Genomic DNA, 13,082 nt, shown 5'->3' with positions numbered 1-13,082 from the left:
TAAGTTAAGCCCCTTGACATACTTCTGCAATATCGCACAGATCGGTCCAGATTTGGATATAGCTCCCATATAGACCGATATCTAGGTTTTAGGTTTTGGGCCATAAAAGACGCATTTATTGTCCGATGTCGCTGAAATTTGAGACAGTGAGTTTGGTTAGGCTCTTCGACGTCCTTCTTCAATTTTGCCCAGATCGGTCCAGATTTGCATATAGCTGCCATATAGACCGATCTCTGGATTTAAGGTTTAGGGCCCATAAAAGAGGCATTTATTGTCCGATTTCGCCGAAATTTGGGACAGTGCTTAGTGTAAGGCTCTTCGACATGTTTATGAAACTTGGCCCAAATCGGTCCAGATTTGGATATAGCTGCCATGTAGACCGATATCTCGATTTAAAGTCTTGGCCCCATAAAAGGCGCATTTATAATCCGATTTCACTGAAATTTGACACAGTGCCTTATGTTCGGCTTTTCGACATCCGTGTCATATATAGTTCAGATCGGTATGAGGTATATGAGTATAAGGTATGAAATTTTCACCGAATTTTGATGAAAGGTGGTTTACATATATACGCGAGGTGGTGGGTATCCAAAGTTCGGCCCGGCCGAACTTAACGCCTTTTTACTTGTTAAATACCTTCTATTTGATATCTATATAGTCCCAATGGGTTCAGATGTCTTGCCGGGGTGTTTTGCGGGGTTATTTGCTACCCATATAGCCCCAAGCGGTAAGTGTCCTTTGGGTGTTGTTTTTGGGGGGTGGGGAACCGCACCCGATACTTAGGGTGCCATTTTTCTGCCAATTTCGTACTCTACTCATAAATACCTTTTATTTGATACCCATATTGTCCCAATCGGTAAATATGTCCTGCTAGGGGGTTTGGGGGGTGGGGAGGGGTGGGCGCCCCAGGCACCAAAAATAAACTTTTTTGTCAGATGTGTATTCTACTTTTAAATACTTTTCATTTGATACCCATATTGCCCAAAGCGGTGAAAGAGTCCTGTTGGGGGTTTTTTGGTAGTGGAGGACTCTATCCGGTTTAACCGGCTGCCATGGTATTGCTATGATTTGTCAAATGTGGGACGTATGGATCTTTGAAATCACTGAAATTAATTTTTTAATTGAATATTGCAAAATTTTTAATCGCGCTTGCAATTTTAAAACATTTTCAGATTCAATTAAAACATTAATTGAATCATTAAGTTTTGTAATTGAATATGGAAAAAATTTCAATCACGACTGTTGTTGAAAAAGTGTCATATTCAATAAACAAAAGATTGAATCAATTAGTTTTTTAATTGAAAATAATATAATTTTGATTAAAATTTTAGTTGAAAATTAGTTTTTTTTCTGCGTTGGTAGCCATTAATGTCTAGCCATTAATATGTTAGACGCGAAAGCCGGTCAATGACAAAGGAAATGCTCCAATGTCTCATCATCATTCCCGCATGCCCTACACATGCTATCACTTGCAGCACCGATCATACATAAATGAGCTCGCAGTCCTATGTGTCCCGTTATGATACCAAAAGCTATACTGACCTCCTACTTACTTCCTTTCTGTAATAGCCTCGTCTTCTCACGATTAGGATCCCCCATAGAATTATTGATGTAGGTCCTTGAGAATTGCAAATAGGCCATGTCGGTTCAGTCTTGATTCAGCTCCTATATGAGTCCCACCCTAAGCTGATATAGCTCCCATTAAACCCGATCTTTTTGAGCCCCTGCAAGCCGCAATTTTTGTCTGATTTGGCTACAACCTTGCACGCAGTTTTCTGTTACGACTTCCAACAACTGTGCCAAGTACAGTTCAAACCGGTTTATAACCTGACATAGCTCTGATCCCCCGTTTAGCGTTCTACGGCTCCCAGAAGCTTCCATTTTTGCCTGGTTTGTCAGAAATTTACTTTGTGAACATTTTTAGCAGAATCCATGGTGGTGGTTTCCAAGATTTGGCCCGGCCGAACGTCGTGACAAATTTAAATCGATCAAAAGCACACTAACTTCTGAGCCAACCGCTCGAAGTTTTGCATAATTACTTTTAATTACTGTATGTCGGTTGGAATTCTAAATGGGCCAAATCGGTACATGTTTAGATTTGTCTTCCATATAAACCGATCTCTTGAATAGACTTCTATAGACCGCAACTCGTATCCGATCTGACAGAAATTTTACACAAAGACTTTTCCTCAGCTTACATGGACAAAATGTATGCTCCTGGCAATATACCCCATCTCGGTGGGGCCTGTGGGTGACTATAAGCACCCACAGGTTGTAACTTTGACCTCCGATAGTCCACAGGTTTCGGATAGTGGAATACTCCAATCACTTCAATGTTACTTTTGACACCTCGAAGACATATTTAAACTAACAATCATAACTTTCTAAATGATAATGGAAAAAAGTCTCCAGTGGGGGAAATAAGAGCTGCAAAAATTTAGAGGACGTGATTAGCTTGGAAGTTATCTAACTTATGTAATAGAAAGGTCTATATATACAGATCGGCTATCTTTATTCTAGCCAAAGTGAAAAGTGGTTGCCTGTGTAATGGAATAGAACGACCAAATAAGACAAAACATTTGAGCTGATATTACGAATTTATTGGGCATATAATGAAGAGCTGGTAAAGTATCGAAGGCACTATCGATATTTTATTTTTTGTCTGAATATCGTCTGAATAAGAACTAAACTTCATCAGCTCTTACAATATTTTGGTTTAACATTCTTAATAATACTACAAAAATATTTCATGTTTCTATAATTCCCTTAAAATTATATTTCTTTAAACACATGGCAACTCTGCTATCGTTTAGATTAATCAAACACCTATTATTAAAATAATGATGCCTACACGATTTTTATCACCACAAATTACCAATAAACACATTAAACTCGATCAATAACTGAATCACAATTTCAATCGATCACGTTTTGAATTCTTTGAAACAATATGTAGCGGAAAACAAAAAATTTGGAACCCAACAAAAAAAAACCTACACACACAGAAAAAGGAACTCACTCACGCACAAAACAAAATGTGTAAAAAATTCTCACATAAATTCTGTGGCAGCAGGAAGAAATTTTCATGCCCAACTCAATATAAAGAAAACAGCCAAAACTCTACGGCAGCGACGGCCCAGACAACAGCTACCAGCAACGAAAAAGCCACATGAATAGAGCAACACAAATCACAATAACTCACTCAACTCAGTTGTGCACTTCTCAACTCAGTAAAATTTGGCAAAACCCCATACAAAGGGCCATACAGCAATATGCTCTCTTTCTCTGGGCCCGAGATTTCAAATTTCAAAGAGCGAAGGCAAAAACGAAAAAAAAAAATTCAAAAGACCCAACATACACAACACAACAAAAATTCACACAATAAATTTCGCAAAACCGACCCAAGAATACTTTATTGCTTCGGCGCTACGCGTGGTCACTCAAAACAGTTGCTTGCCGCAAAATTTACGAGACGCAACGCAAATGTGCTGTCGACCGCGACGCACCAGTAAAGTTTACGCCAGCAGCTCTGAGCACATAAATAATCAAATATGAGCGAACGAACACCCGCTGAGTTAGAGAGTTTGTTTTCAGAGCAGAACATAACAAAGGAATGAAGGCATTTACGCTGCACAGTGGATCATTTTAGGGAAATACTCAAAGGACCGATGTGGTGTGGTGGGGTTATACAATACAAAATTTCGCTGGGAGAGCATATTATCGTGTTGATGTGAGTGGGGGGTTTGGTGTTTGTCTTCTTTGCTGGCACTCTTTGTCTTCTTTGCTGTGCTTAGTGTGTGTGTGTGTGTGTTTGTTTTTGACTTTGCTGAGTTTCTTATAAGATTATTTATATACTGTTGGAATTGGGCGACAGAGCACAAATGAACGTCAACAACTCGGCAGGCAGAGGGTTCTATACAATACCCCCACTATATCCCCCTTCAGCAAAATATACAAAGTCGAGAGTTGAGTATGAATGAATGTAGGCTATTTTGCTGGTTACCATACATATGTGCGGCTTATTTATATGAGAACTTTTGAGGATTTTCTGCAGTGTTTATAGGCCTTCCAACTCCATTTACGCTGCCACCGTAGTAGCTTTTCCCCTTTTTTTCAATGGCTGATTATAGATTTTCTCAAACTTTATTTTCTTCAGCCATGTGCGTTAAGCTTCTCTGAATAGCGAAGTTGCGGCGGCGTGGCTTCACCAGAGCGACGCTTTCGTATGACGGCAAAGCCATAAATTTCTTTTTACACTACATTTTCAAAATGTACGACTCTCCGCACTGTTGTTGTTTTGTTCTTTAACCATGTGACGGCGGCGGCGGCGACGACTACAAAGACTTGGCTCGAATTGAATTAAGAAATTCTACATTTTTATGTGACGCTCTTCAGCACAACAGAGCAAATGCGACGCGGCGCGAGAAGAACCAGAAAAAGCAACGGGAAAAAGCACACAACAAACACACACACACATACACAGGGGCCAGAGCCAAGTGTGTTTTTGCTCGAATTTTTCACATGTATATGCCACGAAACGTATAGTTTATGGGTTTAGTTCGATAGAAGTCGTAAAGAAATCAACATCATCACAAAACAATAATAATAGTAATAAAATAATAGCCATAAAATCTCAAAACACTTTATTTGGGTGATTGAGAGAGAGAGTGTTGTGTGAGATTCAGAAAACAAGAGAGGGGAGTGCCCAAAGAGATCACTAAACAATAATAACATAACGGTGTTATGAATAAAAAATAAATAAAAATAATCGCGGAAATGTCGTTGTTATTTCAAAACGGTAGTTCTTCAGAGGGCCTACTCCTGAAAATAGTGGCATTCGCTTAGATCTTAAAAAACATTTTCAATGCTATGGACCCTACAGCTGTTAGTGAACCAACAACTAACTGCCCTCGTAAATGTTTGCTAACATAGTTTTATGACACAATTTACAAAACAAAAAAAAAACACCATAGAAGCATCCAAGACCTAAGGACAGACAGACTTTAGAAGAACGCACTGAGCCATACACCGCTCGCGTTTATCACATCGGGGCGTAAGCAGAGGAAATAAGTCACAAGTGGTGGCTGGCTGACTGTCGGCTGATGATTCTGTTACTGTTCTTAGGGGAAGTAGAAGGCACACTCCCGGCATTACAGTGACAACAACAACAATAACAACAGCCGAACGAACGAACGCACGAACATCACAGTGGCTACAACCAGTGCAAGTTGCGAGCAGAGGCACACATACTCACACCAACAGGGAGGCAGGCAGTCATAGAAGACGGCAGCAGCCATCATCAAACAAAAAATCATCACAATCCATCCGCAAATAGCGTCCTCTATAGCAATACATCGCCGCCACATCTCGCCGGATTGTTGTGCGTTTGCCGTTCATAGTAGACTGACGACTGACTACTACTACTACTACTCGGTGGTCCTCTCTCTGGCCTTCTCGGTTGCCGTCATCCCCCATCAGTCAGTCATAAAAATAATCATAACAATAATCGTAAAAACTGAAATTTATTCGTATGTTTACAGTCATCACAAACAAAACACGGTAGCGCGTTACTAAAGACATTATACAAGACAAAAACAATAACAACTACTGCAACAAAAGAAAGCTTTTCTCTCCTCATGATACGTCTTTAATGACGTATTGACTAACTGCCACCTGAGAATTAGTAAAAACAAAAACAAACAATAAATAAAAACCAAATTAAAACGTTAATCAAAATTCAAAGTATGCAAGGGCGAACAAAAAAGTGTATCACCACAGAAAAAAGAAGAAAAATCCAAAATCATGGCCGGTAGATGAAGAATGGCAATAAAAATTTAATAAATTACTGAAACATAAGAAAGCCAAAAACAACAACAGTGCAAGACTATCAACACAATAAATCATCAAGGCAAACAAAAAAAAATAATTAATTAAAATATATATGCAAAAGAGAAAAAAACAAAAGTGCAATATATTAAAAAAAAGAAAATAAATTAAAAACAAAATCACCGCAAATATTTAAGGTGCCAATATTTAAATATTTCAAAAATAAACTACCACAACATTGGTTTTAAATAAAAAAAAACACACACACAACTTTATTAAATTAATTAAAAAACGTAACTTAATTCATAGTATAAAGCAAACAACTAACTAATCAATGCCAAAAGTTTATTTTTAAAATAAATAAAAAATTTCATTATAGTAAATAAATTAAAATAATACCGTTAATCTATCTAGTCTCAAAAAAATTAGCAATAATTTTTCTCAGAAATATCCCTGTGTGTATTTTTTAAGATTTAAAAGAAGAAAAAATCGTAAACAAATTCTGGGCACCACAGTGCTTAGTTTTTAATTTTCCCCAAAAAATATCACCCAACTTAAGGAATTAAATATAAAACAAAGTGATACTGTATTGAACCATCCAAAACTAAAGTTCGGTGCATGAGTCCAGTGTAACTAACAATTTTTTTTTTGGGAGTAAAAGAAGCCAGAGTCAAGGATTAAACGTAAGTATTTTTTTATTTGCGATCTATTTACAAAAGAAAATTATAGGCAAATTTTCATAAAATTAATTAATATAAATACTTTAACTTAATATATACTTTAACTTAATTAAAGTATGTATCCAAATCGGTGTTAGAATAGTTTTTTACAGTAATACTTTATTTTCTAAACTTAGTTGCAATCTTGAGCCCAATAGCCAGTACATTCGCTTTGTTTTCGTTTCAAGCTGCTTTCATTTTGATATGATATGCTGTCCAAGTCAAGCGTCTATCTATGTTTAAGCCCAAGTACTTAACACACGTGGATGTTGGAATAGCATCGCTATTTAAAGATATTTGGGGACAATCGCCTTTTCTCATTGTAAACGTTACGTGAGTTGATTTATCAGCATTGACTTTAATATTCCAAGCCATGTATCTACAGTGTTAAAGTGGCTTTGTACTAATTGTGATGGATGTGATGGGTCATTACTAACGGCCAAAACTGCAGTGTCATCCGCTTAGATAGCGACTGTAACACTATCATTGACAGGAAAATCATGGGTATATACAGTATAAAGAACAGGTCCCAAAACACTTCCTTGGGCAACTCCTGAGTTTATATGCCCTTTAACAGCATCTTCATCAATGATATTTACAAAAAATCGTCTTTCGCTCAAGTAAGATTTCATAAGTAAATAAAAAGTTGTAGGCTAGAGAGTTTTTAACTTATACAAAAGTCCGTTGTGCCAAACTTTGTCGAAAGCTTGTTTTACATCCAGGAAGACCGATCAGCAGTATTGTTTCTTCTCTAGGCTATATCTTATTGTTTGATCAATGCTTTGGCATTGTTCCGAGGTACCATGGCCTTGCCGAAATCCGAAATTGATGATTGGAAATGATGTTTAGTTTGTTCAAAATAGGTACCAGCCTCTTTTGTACCAGTCTTTTAACTATTTTAGAAATTATTGGTAACAAGCTTATGGGCCTATAAGACAAAACGGAATTTTCAGATTTGTTTGGCTTAAGAATCATAATAATTTAAGCATGTTTCCATTGGATAGGATAAGTACAGTTAAATAGATTATGCTTTTTTTAGGTAATGCTTTCAACACTTTCCCATCAATAAGGTCAAATCCCGGAAATCTTTTGGTATTTAGTTTTTTTCCATTCATTTACCGTAAAAGCTTTGATTGGTCTAAACATCTGACAAGGAACATCTAAAAAAAAATTGAAATAAAAAGAAGCGTGCTAAGTTGGGCCGGGCCGAATCTTATATACCTTCCACAATGGATCGCATTTTTCAGGTTCTTTGAATGACTTTTTCAATATATATATATGAGCTACATCAAGTTATTGACCGATATGGACCGTACTTGTCATGGCGGTTTGAAGTCTTAGAAAAATACCACCTGCAAAATTTCAGGCAATTCGAGTAAAAATTTCGCCCTCGAGTGGCTCAGAGTGTTCAATTGGGAGATCGTTTTATATGGTAGCTATATCAGTTATCAGCCGATTTAGACCTTGGTTAGGTTAGATTAAGTAGGAGTGGCAGTTCTTTACAGACTAACTAAGACAATTTTAAATCCATTGTGATACCACAGTAGCGACAGACCAAGGCTTCTGGCGGGAATCGAACCCACTGGTAATACAAGCACGCTACCAACTCGGCTACCTGGGCGCCCGATTTAGACCATACTTGGTACAGTTATTTAGAGTCATACCACAACGACATATGTAAAGTTTCAACCAAATTGGATAAGAATTGCGCCCTCTATAAGCTCAATTAGTCTAATCGGGAGATCGGTTTATATGGCGGCTATGTCAGGTTATCGACTGATTTGCACCATTTGACTTAGCACAGATGTTGAAAGTGATAACAAAACACCAGGTGCAAAATTTCAGTCAAATCGTATAAGAATTGCGCCCTCTAGAGGCGCAAGAAATCAAAACCCAAGATCGGTTTATATGGGAGCTATATGAAAATATGAACAGATTTGGCCCATTTTCAATCCCTACCGATCTACACTACTAAAAAGTATTTGTGCAAACTTTCAAGCATCTAGCTTTGTTTCTCGGAAAGTTTACGTGCTTTCGACAGAAGGACGGACGGACAGATGAACGGACATTGCTAGATCGACTTAAAATGTCATGATGATCAAGAATATATGTACTTTTTTTAGAGGCACAGGTGTTACAAACGGAATGACGAAATAATTATACCCTCAACCTATAGTGGAAAGTATAAAAATTTACTTTGGCAGAGTATTCTATATATACTGCCCCCAAAGTCTAGCTTAATTGACTTCGAGGGTTTTTTTATTTTTGGCATTGCATGGATATGGTAAGAAGTTGCACTTTTTGCCTTAAATTGAGCCCCTACAAGGCGCAATTCTTATCCGAATGAATTGAAATATAACACAATGACTTCTTCAATGTTCAGCATTCATTTATGGTCCGAATCGGACTATAACTTGATATAGCTCCAGTACCATAACAGTTATTATTCAATATTCTTTGTTTGCCTAAAAAGAGATATCGCGCATAGAACTCGACAAATGGGATCCATGGTGGAGGGTATATAAGATTCGGTCCGGCCGAACTTAGCACGCTCTTACTTGTTTTTTTTTTTTTTAATTTGCTCTTTTAGGAGGCAAGAAATGTTTATTATGTATAGATGGGACGGCTGTTATACAATTCACTGCTAAACATTTTAGCAAAATCAGGCCATTTGTTTAATAGCCAATGAAAAGGCCCTGATTTAAATGAAAAATTTAATTGCTTTACTTAGAAACGTCTTTCATTCTGCACAATATAAAGCAAACTAAATCATGTATGTTTTTTGACTCGACAAGACGGCTACAACAAACAGCATAGTTCCGAAATGAAGAAGAATCGTCACTCACAAAAACTTAACATTCCAACATCATTTGACATGGTATTTCACTTGGTAATCAATGTGCAAAGAATTACTCCGCTTATTCTTTGAGATATCTTATAGATAGTCAATCCTTTAACGAATTATAATGGATATTCCAAATGTAATACATTCGCCATTTTTCCACTGGGTCTGAAGGCCGTAAATACTCCTTCATTTGCATATGAACTTTTTTTTTCAAAAACTTTGAAGAAAGAGCACAGGATCAAAATCGGGCAAAATGTGTTACGGAACAAGAATAACCTTACCATGCTTCAAAGTATTTGGTAAGTGTTTGTAGTAAGACTACGATTAAAGAAGAATGTTATATATGAGTAGAGTCAGGGAAGAAGAATTCGAAAAAACTTGGAATCCACTTCATCAGACCTGATGGCGTTGGATTTGACTCCTAAACAACAATGCAGGACTTCATCATGAGTGACACAACGGAATTGGAAGTTTTCTTCACTAGATACACAATCCGATACATCATAAAACGAGTGATCAGCTCCTACAGCCGAAGTGTTGAAAAATGTTAATAGAACTCAGTATCACCATGACAATGACCAAAAGCTTTGGATTTATAGAAGCCAATATAATATCCTGAATTATTTTTCATCTACTCTTGGTATCTATAGCAGAACTAAAATTACTGGAGTAATACATATTGCTTTACCAGAGCTAAGTCTACTGGAATAATATTTCTTTTTCGCAGCACTAATGCAAATATCCCCCATTTTCCGGCGGTACTAAATTCCTCGTGCAATTCCAATTTTCTAAACCATTTCCACCTGTAAATTGCATTATCTCTATCCTTCATAAACGCCTTGACAAACAAGTTGAACCAATGCAGAATCTTTGAAGTTACCCTTTTTGTTCGAATGGGAATCATAGCATCGTAGAAATTTAAAATATTTTTCCGAAGAAAATCAAGCTGGTGATCAATTGAATGAATATGAGTAGATTCCACTCCAGTCAACTCGTCAAAAAATACATTGTAAATTGACGAAGTTCAAATTCCGGAAGTTCCTAAGCGAATATGTTTCCTCTGGCGCATTTATACTAAAATCATTAGCAAACATATCGCATCATGTTTAGAAAAACATTAAGCAAAACTTAATCATAGCGAAGAACATTAGTTGAATTATTATCACAAAATAAATCAAGAAGGGTACAAACCGAAAACGACAAAAGTGTAGGATACCTGATGTTTGACCTTGCTATGCGAAAAATTCGTGCTAATTTAGTGCAGTACCGTTGAGATTATTTTTTACAACGGCCATATATAGGGTCTTTCAATAATGGGGCTAAAAAAGTTTTTTTTAATAAAGACAAGTAAAAGCGTGCTAAGTTCGGCCGGGCCGAATCTTATATACCCTCCACCATTGATCACATGTGTCGAGTTCTATGCGCGGTATCTCTTTTTAGGCAAACATAGAATATTGAATAGGAACTGTTATGCTATTGGAGCTATATCAAGTTATAGTCCGATTCGTACCATAAATGAATGCTGAACATTGTAGAAGTCATTGTGTAATATTTCAGTTCATTCGGATAAGAATTGCGCCTTGTAGGGGCTCAAGAAGCAAAATCGGGAGATTGGCTTATATGGGAGCTGTATCAAGCAACTGATCAATTCAGACTATATTATACACGTATGTTAGGGGTTATGGGAGAAGCCGTTGTACAAAATTTCTGCCAAATCGGATGAGAATTGCGCGCTCTATTGGCTCAAGAAGTCAAGAAGTCAAGATCCAAGATCGGTTTATATGACAGCTATACCAGATTAAGAACCGATTTGAATCATGCTTGGCAGAGTTGTTGAAAGTGATACCAAAACATTACGTGCAAAATTTCAGTTAAATCGGACGGGAATTGCGCCCTCTAGAGGCTCAAGAGGTCAAGATGCAAGATCGGTTTATATGACAGCTACATCAAAACATGGACCGATTTGGCCCATTTACAATACCAACCGACTTACACTAATTAAAAGTATTTGTGCAAAATTTCAAGCGGCTAGCTTTACTCCTTCGAAAGTTAGCGTGCTTTCGACAGACGGACAGACGGACGGACATGGCTAGATCGACATAGACCATAGACTTGACTTTGCCCCACAGGATATAGCCTTACGGCGTCAAAACGCACGACCGAAGCGGCCAATCGACTGGACCATTTTCCGAGATAACACATTCTCCAAACTTGTTTTCCAACAAATTGATTGTGACATTCTCTGTGTGGCTCTAGGCGCCGTCCTGTTGGAACGAACCACAAGTCCTCCAAGTCCATATCATTCAATTGGGTCCAAAAAGATTCTGTTATAATTGAGCGGTAGCGATACCCATTCACAGTAACGTGCCGTTCTTGATCATCACGGAAAAAGTACGGCCCAGTGACGCCGCCGGCCCATAAATTGCACCAAATCGTATTTTTTCGGCATGTGGCTCATGAAGCTCAATTCTGGCTGAATTGAGCCATCAATGAATCATGGCTGAATTGAGTCATCAATGATGACTCATGTAGCACGTGTGGATTAATCTCTGACCAATAATGCATATTTTGCTAATTGACGAAGCCATTCAGCCAGAATTGAGCCTCATCGCTGAAGCATTTAGCGTTGAGGCCACTGACTCCGAATTTCAGTAGTAAACTCTAATAATTTCGACTCGTTGTTGGCTCGTATATCATTCCATCTTGAAATGGTAAACCTTACTGAAGAGAAATGTAGCCCCTGTTTAAAAACCCTTTACGTAAGTGTAAATCGCTTATTACATTTACGATTATTTTGCCGCTTTATCCCAGTCCGTTGGTGGAAGTTTGTGGGAGCTTTCTCCAAATAAAATAGGTGCGTTGAATTTGTTCACAAAAATGCGGTTGCGTACCAAAATCGATACTTTTTCTGCTACCTCTTTTTAACTAAACGATGCTCGTTAAACCGATTTTACTGAACCGATTTTGGAATAATATATAGCGTTTGCTCTTGGTTAAAAAAATTTCCATTGGTGCAAAAGTATATGGGCGGACAAATATTAGATATCATTAATAAAATTTCAACAAAACACAAAATATCGGATTACGGATTGACCTTTATTTGAAAATTTATTAAGCAATTCATTTGCTTCTGTGCGGAACCGGTGTGATAGACTACACAATCTTTAACATTAAGATTTTTATTGAGAACGCAGTCAGTTCGATTTCCAACTGGAGAATCATCTTTCAATAGCAGATCGGAAGTATTACGAATAAATTCAAGATGGTCAGTTTAAGCATTTACAGAATTTTTCTGTATCAAACTTACATTTGATGTTTATATTGCTTACATATTCATCCCCAACTGGTTCATTGGGGTCGTAACAGAACACCACCTGCAAGATTTTTGCGAAATCTTATAACAATTGCAACTTGCAATGACTCAAGATCTCAAATCGGGATATCGGCCCATTCGCAATCCCCAACGACTTAGATCAAAATAAGTGAAAGCGTGCTAAGTTCCGCCGGGATGAATCTTAATAGAACACCGCAGGCCAAATTTGGGCCGAATTAGACACAAATTGCGTCTTTTAAGGACTCAAGAAGTCAAATCGGAAGATCAGTTTATATGGAAGCTATATCAGGTTATAGACCGATTTAAATCATACTTAATACAGTTGTTGGAAGAAAAAACCGAACACCACATGCAAAAT

The 13,082-nt window shown here is 37.4% G+C and overlaps 1 protein-coding gene across 4 annotated transcripts in view; it reads left to right on the top strand.

Annotated features, from left to right (window-relative positions):
* The first annotated feature begins 6,225 nt into the window (after window positions 1–6,225).
* The window catches only part of LOC106081756 (homeotic protein antennapedia), a 527,471-nt gene continuing 520,614 nt past the window's right edge, over window positions 6,226–13,082 (top strand). For all 4 annotated transcript variants that reach the window (XM_059362108.1, XM_059362106.1, XM_059362107.1 and 1 more), the window contains exon 1: window positions 6,226–6,509. The gene's annotated coding sequence lies outside the window, so the exon portion shown is untranslated. The remainder of the gene's footprint in view (window positions 6,510–13,082) is intronic.

Source organism: Stomoxys calcitrans, chromosome 2, assembly GCF_963082655.1.
Source record: "Stomoxys calcitrans chromosome 2, idStoCalc2.1, whole genome shotgun sequence".
In the NCBI taxonomy this organism is placed as follows: domain Eukaryota; kingdom Metazoa; phylum Arthropoda; class Insecta; order Diptera; family Muscidae; genus Stomoxys; species Stomoxys calcitrans.
This window is presented reverse-complemented; position numbering and strand designations above follow the sequence as displayed.